The sequence below is a fragment of the Protopterus annectens genome, chromosome 2.part2 (assembly GCF_019279795.1).
Source record: "Protopterus annectens isolate FY-2018-M chromosome 2.part2, PAN1.0, whole genome shotgun sequence".
NCBI lineage: Eukaryota > Metazoa > Chordata > Ceratodontiformes > Protopteridae > Protopterus > Protopterus annectens.
The window spans coordinates 1038384697-1038402253 of record NC_056730.1 but is presented as its reverse complement, the minus strand read 5'-3'; positions in this window follow the sequence as shown (position 1 = coordinate 1038402253).

The following is a 17557-nucleotide window of genomic DNA, read 5'->3' as shown; positions in this document are numbered from 1 at the left end:
ATTGATATTAGTTTCTTGTTCCTCGAGATTAATAGCCCTATCTGCATAGTTCTTTAGTAATGGTTCGTATAAACCATTAGTCCTTTTATATGAAACTTCATGAATCAATTCTTCGATCAATTCTAAAGGATATTCCCTACTTAAGAACATATGTTTTAAATTTAAACATTCCTCTATGAAACTTTCTTCTGTAGTGTTCATCCATGCTGCTCGAACTAACTGGCCCTTCACTACAGAGCGTTTCTGATGGAATGGGTGTGCACTAGTATAATGTAAGAATTTATTAGAGTAAGTAGGCTTTCCATATATTCTAGTTTCATATGTTTTTTGATGTTCATTTTTAATAAGTTCCACATCTAGGTAAGATATAGATTTAGTGTGAAAAAGGTGTGTCAGTTGTAAAAATTCGGATGTATTATTTATCACAGATTCAAATTTAAAGTGATAGATCAGGTTTACCAAGATACCAGAGGTGGTCCATCGAATTTAATATTGGAAAAAATAGAATTAATGTGGCAAATTAGATTAAATGCCTATATGGACCCGGGATTAAATGAAAAGTGTTCAATAATGTGCTTATTGAAATTAAAAAGTTTGGAAAGATGAAGTGTATAGACTAACTATGTATATATATATATATATATATATATATATATATATATATATATATATATATATATTTTTTTTTTTTTTTAATTATCATGCAAATATGAGAATTTAGCCTATTACTAGTTTTAGAAATGGAGGAATGGGTGATTTTTCATTATTATTACAATAATATTTTTATTGGTTTTATATTGTTTTTCTGATTTATCATTCACAATTAATTTGTATATGTTATTTATTATCATTATATTCATTTTTATCATAACTAATTATTATGCTTGCATGGTCTAACTGGTTGCTGCTAACACAATATGTTTGGTTTTAAAATATTAGGTTTTATATTAACAGTTTAAATAATTTTAAGTATTTGTAACTTTAAAATGTTTCATTTGTTAATCAGGTGACATGACCGAGGTTATTTAAACGTGATTTGAATGGTAGCAAACATTTTTCTTTTGTCTGAAGAAGTCCAACGATTCTGTTGGACGAAAAGCATTTTTAAACAAGCGTTTTATCTGAATAAAGTCTTTTTGTACAGAGGAACTCAGTGGTCTAGCGGATTTCTTGTGGATTAATATGTAAAGTACAATGGGTTACAAGATTAATTTGTATTCCTCAAAAGTGAATTAAATATCCAGCAATTAAGGTCATCATCACTGCTTAATACAAATAAACCTTGCATGTACTACTATATGTTGCAGCCAGTCACAGTACTTACAATTATAACAGGGAGGCAAGACAATACAAAACAGTAGCTTATTAATTTTTTTCTTGAAATAATCATGAACGGCAATGCCCCGGGAAAGGGAAAGCAAGCAACTGCGCAGCAGCGAACGAGAAACTACATCGGTCATCAACCGCAAGGCACGACCGCAGAAATTGCATTCTTTTCTTTTTTAATAGCAGGTGGCTTGCATCCATGCATATGACACAGGAATGGTTCTCCTTAAAGAAGAACATGCCACAGTGTTAAGAAGTTATTATTTTTTTTTTTTTGGTTTTGGAATGTGGACTGCCCCTCTCACTCCACCAGCTAGGTGGCTGAATTGAAGCAAAAAGTAACACAAAAGTAATTGGCATTTGCATTACTAGTTGTTAAAAAAAGTAATAAATTACAATTACTGTGTTACTATATTGACAAGTAATGCAGAATATTACTAGTTACTTAAAAATGTAATATATTACAGTAACGAGTTACTCCCATCACTGCTTATGGCATCATCAGCACAGCATAAGCTGAAATACCTGATATCCTTAAATGGTAATTTGCATATATCTCATGTTGCCTCTGATACAAGAGGGTTAAGATATCACACAGTGGAAGGTTTAGCTTTGCTAGATTTTTCTTTTTCTGTTTTTTAACTAATTGGTTTTCCTGTGAGACCTTTTTACTCATTGTTTTAGTTTGTTAGTTAGGATATTTTGTAGATACCCTAATGTTTATGGATATCAGTTGGCTACAACAACCCTGTGTTTCCAAAAGTCAAAGATTCCTCTTATGCTGTGCAGATGATGCCATAAGAATGCAGAAACATGTATGTCCATAGCTAGAGGGATTGGCTTTACTGGCCTGAATTTTTTCATAAATAGACTTAAAAGTAAAAGAAAAATTCATGGACATTCAGAATTGCCATTTAGCTGAAACACTTGATAGCCTTAAAGAGTAAATTGCATATATTCCAAGTTGCTTCTGATACAAGAGGTTTAAGGTATCACACAGTGAAAAGTCTAGCTTTGCAAGGTTTTTCTTGTTCTGTTTTTTTAACTGATTGGTTTCCCTGTGTGACCTTTTTACTCATTGATTTAATATGCAAGGAAAGGGAATGTTAGACAGGAATATCCTTATTAACTTTTCATTTTTATATTTTTATGTTTTTCTTTTATCCTGTTGTAGGTATAGAACTGTTGTTGCTACACCAAGTATTTTAAGCTTATTCTACAAATTAGGTCTGTTAGTACACAAGTGTTCCAAGCCAGGTAGAGTTGGTGATGCTTACTGCATCTGATGTGTTTTTTTCAGGGTCTTGTTCTGAGGATTTGTTACCCTGCACCAGTTCTTGGTAAGTGCATGCTACTCATTGATTGGCATGTATCCATGTATACCTACACAATATTGTGGTGATGTATCCTAACATATGTGCAGGGACCCACACTCGCATGCCAACAGCTAATTAGAAATACTTATTGGAGTATATCTGTTGTCCTCGTATAGCCCCATGCAGTTTTCACAGTTCACTGATTTACCCTTTCTCTTTCCGCATGAGCAGAGCAGGATGTAGATCATATTTCCTTCTGCAGAAAGCAAAAGAAGCTTTTGGGAAGGTATGGATTGCTATGGGATGACATATCTGTTAAATCATTCAGTCCATTATCTGAAGAGGTTCACTAATGATTCCCTTACAGTTTTTCTCATCACTGCAGGTTATTGCAGGTTATGTATACATATATATATATATATATATATATATATATATATATATATATATATATATATATAGGTTTACTATTAAAATTTCAAAACAAACTCCGTCGACTGTACTATTGTCAAACACGGAAGTTCAAAAACGGTAATATCGATGACAAAAATACAACCTAGGTATGGGTTTTAACATGGGTCAAGATAGGGGAGATGTTTGTAGTTCGGAATAACACTGAACGCCTATCTCGACCCATGTTAAAACCCGCTCCTAGGTTGTTTTTTTGTCATCGATATTATCGTTCTCGAACTTCCGTGTTCGACAATAGTACAGTCGATGGAGTTCGTTTCAAAATTTTAATAATAAACCTATATATATATATATATATATATATATATATATATATATATATATATATATATATATATATATATATATATATGTGTATGTGTGTGTGTGTGTGTGTGTGTGTGTGTGTGTGTGTGCATATCTATGTATATAATTATATGTGTTTATGTGATAATCTGGTGGCTGTTTTGCTCAGTTGACCCTTTTTGGTTATGACCTGTGCTAAAATGAACAAAGGCAAAGTGTGATAAGTACAAGGAATTAGTTTGACTTAGTATTAGCAAAATGCCATAACATACAACAGACGGTTTTTGACATAGTCATATACATTAGCTGTCTACATAATTAAGCTAATTTCTTTGCAGGACAGTAGTTTAGCATATTATTTAAAGCAGGTGCAGTTTGATTGTTTTACAAAATGTTCTTTCATATCTTCCCGAAAACTATCCAAAGTACAATATTTCTTTATGTTGAAGGGGGATATGTTTCCAAGTCGAGGGGCCAAGTCTGGCAAACACTTTCTTTACCTATGGCCAGTAAGAATCTAGGTCAGACAAGGATCAGTGTATCATCCTACATTTCTTTGAATGAGTTGGTAATATTCTTGACTGGCAATTGTGAGATAAGAGGAAGGCATTGATGCAGTATCAGTATTTTGAATAATGTAGAACTAAGTAGAACGGTGGTGCTATTGTGCACTGGCAGACAGTAGAGTGCCTTTATGATTTCCCAATTATGTAAATTGTTTGGTACTAACAAAGCAAATCTAAAAATTCTGAATCATATCTGTATTTGTTCCAAACAGCAGGGAGATTAACAGAAGGCCATATTTGCGTTTCAGAATGAGAATATTCTTAGTACTTGTATTTCTTGTAATGGAATATATCAGATAAGACAGTTATGGGCTGTTATGTTCACCACTTTCTCCATATGATGAGCAAAGGTCAAAGAAGGCTGAAATTTAAAGCTAAGCATTTTTATTCAGTGACGCTGAATATCACGTGTGTATTTTTTTTTTATTGTGAGTGGTGATTTATATTTTTGTGGTGTACTAAGTATAATATATTAAATTTATTTGGGCTTATTAATAGATGGCTTTCTAGGGACCAGGTGAAGACCCTTGAAAAGTTTGATTTTTGCCCAGAAGGGAAGATGGAGTAGTGTCATTTTCAAGGAGTAAGATTCTTTCTTTGTGCACAAAGAAATTTCTTATTTCCTACAGTAGTGATGTGATTAAGGAAGTAATTGAGAACATCACCAAGTTTTGTTAGATTGTAGACTGGCCTCCAAATAATTTGGGATAATTATCCATATAGGATTACTTTGTTGGTGTGTAAGACTTGCCTTTGTATTATTACTTGCTGAAGAAAATACAGGGTGATAAAGCAGTGGTCACCAAACATTTGGGGTAGAATGTTTGCTTGCAAATGACTGACATTTGGTAGGATCAGCTCTAGAGTAGTATTGTTGCCTGTCTGTATGCTAGGATGAGCAGGCCTTTTCAATAACTGTCCAAATGCCTATTGTTGTACAATTTTGTCCACAGTAAGGGCCCAGAGCCTTGTATCATTAATGAAGAAGTCACCCAGGACTATTGTATTTTGAGGAGTGCCTTTTGAAAAAAAAAATCATTGATGGTTTGTTGTGTAGCAGTCAATGAAGAGGAATTGACATAAAATGAGCCTATATGTAAGGGAGTATGTTCCATGAGATGATGAGCATAGACCCAGATGGGGCTACTGTCACTTAGTGTGCTAGCCATATATGTTGAAGTAGTGCTTATTTGTGCATTTTTAGAGTAAGCATAAGAGTTCAACCACCCACTCTGGAGCTGAAGGAAGGTAGATGGGCAAAAATCATACCTCAGTCAAGTTTCTGTGACTGTTACTATGTGAGGTTTTCCTTAATTAAGTAATTTTCAAAAATTGCTCATTTCTTACTAAAGCTTCAGATATTTATGCAGGAAATTTGATGTCTTTACTTCTAGGTGCAGCGCACCTCTGGGCTATTGGAGTAACTGTTTTGAAGAGAGGGCTTGGGTTTATGTGGTTGTCTTCATACAGAATAATTTTAATGAGAGTTACATACAGCTTAGACAAGCTTTTCTTGAGTTGGAAGTCAGTAAAAATGGTATGGTAAATTCCACATTTGGATACATATTTGGACAAGTACATTGGATTGCTGCATAATTGTTAAGTAAGAATTTAGGAAAATAGGGAAATTATGTGAGTTTTTTGGGAATTATTTTGGGCATAAATGTTGATCAATAGGGATAGTATGCGACAGAGGCATATATTTACTAAATGAATCAGTGTAATAGTTGTTAGTAAAACTTTACGGGATGCTATTCTGAGAACACTAGAGTATAAATTATAGTTGAGTAGATAAGGTTGAAGAATTATGTAAGGATAAATAGACTTTGTGAGGTGTTATGTGGAATGGGGGAAGCTTCAATGAAAGGGAGGTATAGCAATGAGTAGTTTATGGTTGCGGATAAGAGAAGTGAGGTAGCTAAGGGGAAGACGATCTCCATTAAGCTGAAAAAGTTGGGTGCTGGTAGGCTGTGAATGGAGTATGGAGTTTGTAGTTGTTACAGGAAGAGACAATTAAATATCTCTAGAGTGTTGTCCCCTGACAGTTTGTCAGAACTGTGTAAAGTATTAGCAGAACTCAGCTCCCACCAAAGTTAATAATCTGATGGGTTACTGTGAGTTTGATTAAGGCCTATGTCAGAATGTCGCCTACACAAACAGTCGACATTCAAAAAATCAAACACTCAAGACACTGAAACCAGGCAAAAAATAAAAAAAAAACATTGCTTTTTGCTGGGGGTCACCCCACCCGATAATTATATGTATCATATATACCAACTCCGAGATTGTACTACAGCAAGAAAAGAGCAAAGCTCTACTTCAAGCTGGACTGCATTAACAGAAATCAGCTACCATCATTTGTCAACCTTCTGAATATTCAGAATTTTTGAAATATGATATTCTGAAGGTCGAAATTTTCATATTTTTTTCTTCTATAGTAATGTGAGTTATGTTTTGACATTAGGTGATGTATTATGCAGTTACTTAGTAGGAATTGATTCTGTGCTGCCACCAGAGTGATCCTGTTTCATCATTTTGGTATTAATGATATAGATTGGATGTGAGGCTTAACTCCACATACATTATTACCTAATTAGATTAATAATAGTAAGATGTAATGTATTGTTGTTTTATGAGTATGGTACTTAGCTGCCACCAGAGTTCATAGGTTCATAGGTTCATAGAGAATAACTAGGCTAACAGCTTAAGGGCCTTTACAAGCCTAGCCAATATAACCCAATTTTACCCAGCATATGGATCCAAGGGGTAGGCAGATGGTGTGGATTTGTGTCTGTACATTGAATAATTTAAATATTGCCCCTGTCCATAAGGGACATTGTTGGGGTGTTTATTTGCAATTCCCCATCCATTTATCCAAATTACCTTTGAAGAGAGCCAGGGAAGGGCTCTGCTTAATCTGAAAAGGAAGCCTGTTCCAAAGAAGGGGCAATCTCTGAGATATGTATTTGTCTCTCCAACATGTTTTGTTTGAGTCACTGACTATGTTTAGTTCCCTAGATTGGGTGACCCTCATGCTGTTTGACTTGTGGATGTGTAGCAGCTTCATTAGGGCTGGATTTTATGAGTGCCTTGTAGGTCAGGCATAGTTCACCCCTTAATAGTTGGTAGGAGACAAAGTAAAGGGATATTGCATTTAGTCTGCCCACATAGTTCATGTTGTTTATACCCTCTATTTTCTTTGTGAGGACCTCTGAGGTCACCCAGCTGATGTAAGTGCCTAGTCGTGTCCATCCCAAATGCCACACTGTACTTAATTATTGGTCTAATGAGGGCTGAGTACAGTGGGACTATAATTTCATACGTTGTGCCACATAAAAGGACTTCCTCACCACCGTGGAGACATGGTAGTCAAGGTTCAGGCTACTATCTATCTGTGTACCTAGATCTCTCACCTCTGAGTCTGCTCCAAGGGATGTGCTGTTAATGTTGTAATTTGCAGCAGTGTTTGACTTCTCAAAGGGTGCAATAATGCATTTTTTTTGCATTTAGTTTTAGGTCATTGTTCAGACACCAATCATTTGTCTTATCTAGACACTCCTGAATGGTATCTATATTGTTGGGGGATTCAGTGATTGCCCCCAGCTTGCAATTGTCATCAGACTTTGTCAACCAGAGGCTTTCTACATTAGTCTTGATGTCAGAGAAGTATGTTCTTAATGTGAGGGGTCCTAGCACTGAGCCCTGTGATGCAACATTAATAACTAGCCTCTTGCTGGATCTGAATTCACCCACTTTAACCACGTGTCCTGTATATGAGCCAGTTGGCTATCCATCTGGTGATGCAGGGATTTATGCCCAGTTTTGTGAGTTTATTTATAATACCCGAGTGGGGAACTGTGTCAAATGTATTTGTCAGGTCAAGGTAGGTGGTGCATACTGTTTTACCATCATCCTTGGCCTTAGTGACTTTATCAAAGAAATATACTAGATTCAGAAGGCATGACCTGCCCTTGACAAAGCTGAACTGGGTTAGGTCCAGTGTTTGGAGGTTTCCTATCTCATTATTTATCAGGTCCGTGATTATTCTTTCCATGACCTTACATATAAGACTAGTCAAACTTAGGTGTCTGTAATTTCCTGGGTCAGTAGATGGTCCCACTTTACACAGAGGAATGACTGTTGCTGACTTCCACTCTGTTAGGAGAAAGCCAGTCTGGAGTCTGTGGTTAAACAGAAATCCTGATGGACCTGATAAGTCCTGATTTAAGCTGTTTAAGTGGCAACCTGGCAAATCATCAGGCCCCACTGAAGCCATGTTTTTAGCTTTACAGAGCACAGTGGCATCCTGTTTTTTGCTCATAGGTTCATAGGTTCATACTAGGCTATCTGCCCTAGGGCATTTATAAGCCTAGCCAGAATGTGTTTGACTTTCGCCACCCATTTTAAATTTATTTTGCTATGCCCTTTTTCGAGGTTAGTATACTGTGCCTCTGTCTAACAGTGACACAGAAGTGATACCTGGGGTAAACCTACGATCTCCCATCCACTCATCAAGATTCCTCTTGAAGAGAGTCAATGAGGGACTCTGCCTAACCTGGACTGGGATTTTATTCCAGAGTGAAGGGAGCCTCTGGGTTATGAATCTGTCCCTCCAGCATGTCCTATTTATTTCAGTGCTGAGGTTCAAGTTTCTCGAGCACGTAGGTCGATGGGATTTGGATTTTCTGAGGTGCAGCATGTCCATTAATTCCGGGTTGGACATGGCTTTATACGTCAGGTACAGATCGCCTCTGAACAGGCGGTATGCCACTGAGTAGAGCTGGAGTTTCCTTAACCGGGCAGCATATGGCATCTGTTTGAGCCCTTTGATCCTCTTGGTGAGGTACTTTTGGGGTCTTTCCAGTTGCTGCAGGTGTCTGGTAAGGTACATCCCACAAGCGGCATTGTACTCAATTATGGGCCTGATGAGGGATGAGTAAAGAGGCACGATGACCTCCCCTGATCTAGATGTGAATCCCTTCATGATTAGGTGGGCTATATAAAATGTTTTTCTAACCACATTGGCCACGTGGTTGTCAAATGAGAGATTGCTATCAACTTGGGCCCCAGGTCCCTAATTACTTCTTCTGTACTTAATGGATTACCACCTATGTGGTAATTTGTGGGCGCTTTGTTTTGCCAAAGGGGATGACTATACACTTTTGGCATTTAGCTTGAGGCCATGGCTCTGGCACCAGTTGTCTGTTTCTATGAGGCCCTTTTGGAGGATGCTTGTGTCGGCTGGAGAGTCGATTATGGTGCCCAGTTTGCAGTCATCTGCGAACTTGGTCAGCCACAGTCCTTCCGTGTTGGCCTGTACCTCCGAGAAATATATACCGAACAAGAGAGGTCCCAGGACTGAGCCTTGTGGGACACCACTTGTAACTGGTTTGGAGTCTGACATGGCTCCAGCAATTCTAACCATGTGGGTTCTGTCCTTGAGCCAGTTTGCAATCCATCTAGTGACATAGGGGTTTATATTTAAGCTGGTGAGCTTATCTATAATGCCCGAGTGGGGTATTGTATCAAGGCTTTTGCGAGGTCCAGGTAGGCTGTGTGGACCACCTTCCCCTTGTCAATGGCCTTGGTGACTGTTTCAAAGAAATCAACCAGGTTTAAGAGGCAGGATCTGCCCTTAACAAAGCCGAACTGGGTAGGATCCAGTGTCTGTAGGTCCCCAATATCTTTATTTATAAGGTCCATGATGATCCTTTCCATAGCTTTGCAGACCAAGCTAGTCAGACGTATGGGGCGATAGTTTCCAGGATCCGTTGAGGCACCACCTTTATGGAGAGGGACCACTGTTGCTGTACGCCACTCTTTAGGCACATATCCTGTAGTAAGACTGAGATTGAACAGTAGTTTTATGTTTGGGTTTAGCTCTTCTTGGAGTTCATGTAGGACGCAACCCGGGACACCGTCTGGTCCCATTGATGCTGTGTTTTTTGCTTTGGAGAGGGCGGCTCTTACCTGAGCATCTGAGATGTCAGGGGGGCAGCACTCTGCTGGGATAGATATTTGCCCTTTTGGTGGGGAAGGGGGGGATAAGTTTGCGCTGAACCTGTCAGCTAGGATGTTGGCAATGTCTGTGGGTTCGGTGTATTTTTTGTCATTTTGGACTAATTCTGAGCATATCTGGGAATTACCACCCAGGTTCCTAACATAACTAAAGAAAGCCTTGTGATTATCCTTAGTGTCCTGTGCAATTTTTCTCTCGAAGCTGGCCTTAGACAATTTTATGACTGCCCATAATTTTTTGCTAATACTGATCAGTGATGCCTTCCCTTTTTGGGATTTTGCTCTATCATTTAGTAGCTTCCTCCTTCTATTGTATAGTTTGTTTATGGCTGGGGTCCACCAGACAGGACATCTGCCTTTGGAGGTTTGGGTCTTGGTTTTATGTGGGATTGCATGATCCATGCATTCCTGAAGGTGTTCATAGAATGCATTTATAAAGGATTCTGCGGTCTGGGCCATATTTTCCACAGGCCCGGGGGCTTTGAAGGATTCCACCTCGGTTTTGAGGAGTGTAAAATTTGCTTTAGAGAAGTTTTTCACTGCGGTTTTCTGGGCAGGGGGTGGGGTCGGGATGTGAATATCCAGTGAGATTAGTTTATGGTCTGATCTTACCAGTGAATGGTTGATCATTTGCAGTGGAGTGGTGCAGGGTATTTCTTGCGTGAGAACTTGGGGTGATAGGGAGGTGAAATTTGAGCTAATTTTTTCAGCCAGCAGATTTGCTGTATCTCCCGGCTGAGTATAGAAGATGCCATCTACAGCTAATTCTGCACATTGTTGGGTGTTGTTCTTACGACTGAAGACATAATGAAAAATGCCATATTGTCATCCTTAGCTTTGGAGGCTATTTCTACCTCAATATCTGCTTTCAGAGACTTGACTAGTTTTGTGATTTGCTTGCTTAGACTAATGAGTGACATTTTGTGCTATTGTGCACATTCCCTATTGTTTCTCAACAGGATTTTCTTTCTTTTGTTTGTGCAACCTATTAATTCCAGGAGTCCACCAGGGTGGCTTGTTTTTGCAATTTGACCTGGCATTATTTTGGTCTGGTATTGCCATTTCTAAGCAGTGGCACGGTGGTGGTGCTGTGGTAGCGCTGTCACCTCACAGTTAGATGTTGCCCGTTCGATTCTCAGTTAGAGCATCTTCTGTGTGTCGACATGCGTGAATGGGCGTTCCTTCATTGAAGGTTGTGTGTTAGGCCTGGCAAGCCAGCACATGAAACTCTACTGCCAATCATTAGCAGACAGGAGTTCCACTGTGGCGACCCCTAACCAGGAAAAGCCGAAAGACACAAACAAACAAACATTGCCATTTCTAAGCAGTTATTTATATGGTCATACAGGGCTTTTGTGTATGCCTCCACATAGGTTTCTGTATTTTCTGGATTTAGTTTGACTTGGAAACTAACTATGCTGTCCCTTAATAGGGCTAATTTACCTTAGAGAAGTTCTTAAAGTTTTTGGTGCTAGGAGGGAAGACTGGTTTTACCTTTATTTCAAGGGAGAGCACTTTGTGATCTGATTTTATCAATGAGGACATCACACTAGGAGGTACAGCACTTCTCCCATATTTGTGAGTACCAGATCTTGGATATTTGTTCCTCTAGTGGGAGTGCAGACTAGCTGCTCCAGGGCATTTGAATTTCAGGTTGTAGTAAGATACCTGGTGTAACTGTGAAAGACATGAACCAGCAGGAGTTTGTCAAAGCCCTTGCTAACTTCCTAAAAAAGACTAGTAAACTTAAGATACCAGATTGGGTCGACACTGTTAAACTTGGAAAACATAAGGAACTAGCCCCATATGATGAGAAATGCTTCTATACAAGAGCATTCTCCACCATCCACCATATCTATTTGCATAGTGGTATTGGTGTTGGGTCCATGACAAAGATTTACGGTGGTCGTAAGCGTAATGGAGTACGACCAAGTCACTTCAGTAGAGGATCCAGAAGTGTTGCCAGAAGAGTCCTCCAGGCACTTGAGGGACTCAAGATGGTGGAAAAAGATCCAAATGGGGGGCACCAGCTAGCACCTCAAGGACAGAGAGACCTAGATAGATACAAAGTCAACAAATATTTCGGCCTGCATGTTAGCAGTTATATATGCCTACCAATTAATGGAGGTGTAGTTAAAATCACCCATGAGTATGGTATTGAGCTGGATGGTGAGTGATTTTAGTAACTTTAGATATGATATATGGGTTTTCTGGTTCATGGTGAGGGTCCTGTAATTAACAAGAATATGGTAATGGATTTTTCCCCTGGTTAGCTGGACATGGCGTAGCTCAGGCATGTCATATTGTTTAACCAGCCTTGAGGTGTGCTTAGACTTTATGTAGATATGTATACTTTTGCCTTTTCTCTTTCATGTTCAGTAGATGGTTGGAATGTATGAAAGGGATTATAGCCATGTATGGCTGGAGTGCTTTCCATGTCTTTGATCCATGTTTCAGTAACTGCACAGATGTCAGCATTTTCCAGGGTGAGGTGAGATTCTAGGGAGTGCAGTTTCTTGTTGAGGCTCCTAGCATTCAGCAGTTAGCACCTTTAGCTTGACCTGAGTAGCTTCGGTTATGTTGGAAGGTGTGTCTGTTTGGCAATGCCTAAAAGGCACTACAGAGGTGGATACTGTATTGGCAATATCAGAAAGCCTATAGGTGACAGATGAAGACCATCCCTGGTAAAGCAGTGTGGCCTGTCAACCATGTCCTCCCAGACTGACAAGTACTGGACCCCTTTGGAATGACATCAGTGGCTAAGCCAATTGTTAAAGGCATTGGGGCATCATCCCTGGAGATGGTAGAATGCTGCTCAATATTGTAACATATATTCTGAGAGCTCAATCATGTCACTCTTCATATAGTCCAAGAGGTACATCTCATGTTATTCACTCCCACATGGACTATGGCTGAGTCAAACTGGTACATAGGAGTAAGTGACCTGATTGCTTGCATGATCTGGTGAATCCTAGTCCCTGACAGACAATTAACTGTAACCTTCATATGATCCAGCCTGGTAAGAGGGACATCAGTGTGTCTCACGATGTAGTCTCCTATGACCAGAATACTGGGTTGTGGAGTGTTTCGTCTTATGGGCTTGGTAGTTGACACACAAAGAAACATGGCTTTATGTGTTGTGATGAGAATTGTCTTGTTTGTGTACATGCAGTGTTTCCAATGACTCTGCCTTTGAAGCCTTTGAGGTATTAAGTTATGTATGAGCATTCCTGCATGTGTGGGTCTATGTGTGTGGTCTATTGTGGGTGTGGTAAGTGATATGTGTGAGTTGCTGGCAACCTGTTTCTTGCTGTTGCATGTGTGTATGTGAGTCTAGCCTCCAGAGTCAATGTGCAACTACATCTCTCACATAATGCATTTGTCTTCTTGTGAATTAAGTGGGTGCCAGTGTACATAAAACATTTGTTACATTGTCTCATGATACCTATGTCCACCAAGCTGGATGCAGAGATAGCAGGAATGTGCAGAGACAGCAGGAATGTGCCCATCCTTGATTGCAGGTCCTAATGTATACTTGAAAGGATAGTAGTGGAGGGTGTTTGTAACCGGATGAGGGAAGGGTGCTTCCTTGGTATAGTCTGCATCTAATCTAACCAGCAAAGCTGCCCAGCACCAAATCAGATGATCTCTGAGTAGCAATAGTTTTGTGTGTTATAATAAGGCAACTAGCACAGTAAACTTTCACAGTATAATGAAAATAAGTAATGTTTCTAGATGGTTGCATTTGTACAGGGCACTGGCCCAGCTCTGTACAAATGTGCCAAGTTTATATTAGCACTGGAAATACATAAAACTGACTACTGAGCGCTATGGCCAATAAAATGACTACACCTAGAGCTATTTTGTGTACTTCCCAACTCAGATAAAACATATAAACACCTATTGCCACTAGATGAATAATCCTCTTAATGTAAAAGCACAGTAAAATATGTTCAGAGTGAAATGCTTCCACAAATTTAAAGATATAGACAGAGCATTGTAATTTAAACAACTTCTAAAAGTGTGATTATTCAATAAAATAACTTTGTTATGTAGACATGAGCCAAGAGCTACTTGATTATGCAGAATTAATAAAGGCATAGAAAACAAGGTAAGGTGATTTATAAGCCCTCCAGCCAATAAACCAACTACATGCAGGAATCTCTAGTGTGATTCCTCAACCCATACAGACCAGTCTACTACCCCCTGCCAATAGTTGGAAAATTTGCTGTCATTTTGATGTAAAAGCACAGAAAAATGCTTGCTAGAGTGTAAACATGCATTACTTTATCCAACAGTTAACTAGATAATAAATTCAGAGCAAGTAAATTAGTAGAACAGATAGTGAATGGCAACATTAATTTTTTTAAATAAGCACAAGGAAAGGCAGATAAATATTTCAAAATATAAGCAGCAGTGTAGAAAGGAAGGAGCTTATAAAACTCAATTTACAGAAAGGCTGGGCAGCTTAAAATCACCAAGTTTAAAAAGCAGAACAAGGAATGGCAGGGTGGATGGCATACCTCTCAACTTCCAAATGAAAGAATCAGGGACAGAGGACCTTAAAATCAGGGACAACCAAGGGCACCTAATTAACATTAGATATGCATATTTATATAAGCACATTAAGGGACACGCCCACACACTTTCAATTACACAAAGTCACATACACAAGCATCTACATGCTCAAAATACAGGATTATTCATATTTTCAAAAAAAAAAACATATAACATTCAAGAAATACATGCCATACACCAGAAATTACCCCCCCCCTGCTCCCCCACCCCCTAATCAGAGTATGTTTAGACTAAAGGTACCATCTACAGGACCAAGGGACAGATAAAGCAAGTAAGGCAGAAAGAAACAAGTGAGGATTAATTTATTTGATATAGACAGATTCTATATTTACTCTAATGCTCCAGCAAAAATATACTGTAAATTAAAGATAAAACTCAGTAGCTGATTTTCTCTGGCACTAAGGAGCAACCCTACATGGTGCACATTTAAATACTTTTAAAATATATAAATGAATTAGCTATAGCCATGAACAAAATGTTCAGTACATTAGAAATTAAAAATGTTAATAAATAAAATTCCATTGATACTTTTTCTGTTGCTTTTTTTTTTTTTTTTTTACTCAAAACAAGTGTATTATTGATTCATAGACTGCATAACTAACTGACACCTGAGTTATTTACCTTTTATGTGGAGTAAAGTTTAAAATAAAATCCATTCCAGGGCACAACCACAAGTCCTTTTCCTTCTTATTGTAGTGGAACTGCACAAACACCTTCAGACCTCCTGTGAATAATTCCTGCAATAGTTCTTCTTCAGACTGCAACCCACATTTCCTCCAATGATTAGTAATGGCAGCAGCACTCTCGGCTCCAAAATCCGATTTCAGACTCCACAGCCAGAATTCCAAAATTGTTTCCGTGGCACTCTTCAGGTTTTGGCACAGCATCTCTTCAAGGCTTGATCTTGCCATCCCTCACTAAGTATGCAGTCTTTGTCCAGTCTCTCAATGAGTACAGTCCGTTGCCTTCCAGACATGGTCAACTGCATACAAGCATCTTCTCTTCTACATTGCTTTAATATGCAGACTAATGGACCTAATTGAAAAAAGATGCCATCTAAAGTCCACTGCTGCATATTAAGCAGTTAATAAAACAAAACTAAAGTGAAAAACTGGCCAGTGCTGCATGCATATTAGATGCTGTAAAGCAACGCTGTGATTGGTTAAGACATACACAGTTGGAACAGATTGTTGCTTTACTGGAAATCTTGCGTGCACAAGTACCCAAATCGGGTAGTTGGGGATTGAAGCTGATTTGTGCTTAAAAACAGGTGCTCCCAGGAAATTCGGGACATTTGAGAATTATGGTGGATGGGAAAAATAACTAACAGGGTGTAAACAACAGTGCTTGTAGTTTTTGTAGGTCCTGAGTCTTATCAGAAAAGACAAAGTATCACTCAGGAAACAAATTAACCAATAAAAAAAGTGAACTGTGCAGTGTAGGTAATTTATCTATTTGTCACAAAAAACAAAAACACCAGGCTAAGCAGATTTCTTAAAACAGAAAGCAAAATGGAGCAGGTAAAACAGAATGCAGCTCTATCAGTTTAAATAACAATGACAACAATATAAATTTGTTTTCCTCACCCAGCAGGGAGTCAGTAGAGTTGCTACATGAGGACATAAATGGCTACTTTGAGCCTGGCTATGGATTTGTATAAGGAGTGAAGTTAAGTTGTTGTTGTCTTTCGGCTTTTCCTGGTTAGGGGTCGCCACAGCGGAACTCCGGTCCGCTAATGATTGGCAGTAGATTTTTTCATGAATGCCGAGGTGCCAGCTCGACTTTCAACCTTCAACGAAGGCATGCCCATTTATGCATGTCTTTCGAATGCCCACCCAACCACGGGGAGGACATACAGACTCCACACAGAAGGCACTTCCTGCACTCCAGCCGAGAATCGAATGGGAGAAACTCTTGCTGTGAGGTAACAGCACTACCGTTGTACCACCGCGGAATAAGGAGTGAAGTTAAGTAAAGTTATTAAATTATGTGACTTATTATGTATATGTTATGAGCTGCTGTAACCTGCTACCACATTGGTGTGTTGGTAGATTTTATATTTTGATGTAAAGCACGAAGGAGTTGCTGTTAATGCCCCATTTGAGGTAGTAGGTAAGGGATACGGTGGGTTATGTTTTAGGAGATTTAGTATATGTTAGCAGGAAGAGAATTAGAAGAAGAAACGTGTTTTTTGGACTTGGATGTGATAGAAGACTGAGCAAGAAAGGTCTGTTTGGGGTTGAATGAGTGAGTGTAAGAAGACATCTAATATGTTTTAAGATAGATGGAGAGATGGAGTGCATGTTAATGTAGCTTTTGTAATAGCTGATTTTGAATGAGATCATTTGCTGTGTAGTGATGGGGGAGTGGCTACATGAATACAAATTAAATGATGTAGGGGTGGATGGAGAGTGATACGAGTACCACACAGAACAGCTGAGTATATCAGAGCTTCATCCTCTAATGTGTGCTATCACAAAACATTTAATGAATGTAGCTGCAGCTTTTATACCCTGCAGATATGCAGGAAGTAAAAGATGATACCAGTTTAGGAGGATAAAGAGTACAGCTATTTTATGTGGTCCACATGCATCCAAGATCAGATCAGCACAGGTTTTTATTGTATAGGGAAGAGCTAATGCAATCAAATGGGTAAATAGGTCAGGATATGAATGGTTTGGAAATCTTACACCTACGACTCCAATCCCCAGCAGAGCAACAGAATGACTATTTAATTAAATTCATTGTTTAATGTTTAATCAGACTAGACTATGTATCATACAGATGCTAACTGTTGTACTCCCTTAAAGACTAAAAATATGCAACTGCAACAGTTTCATTAGTCAAAAAGAGCAAAGTCCAGCTGCAAGTTGAATGTGAATAGAGGCTGACTCCAACATGGGCATAGAAATCCATGGCAATGAAAGCTTAAGTAGTTTAAGTTGCTTAAAGACTGAAAATTGCAACTGTATTTTTTTTAGTTAGTCAGACAGAATA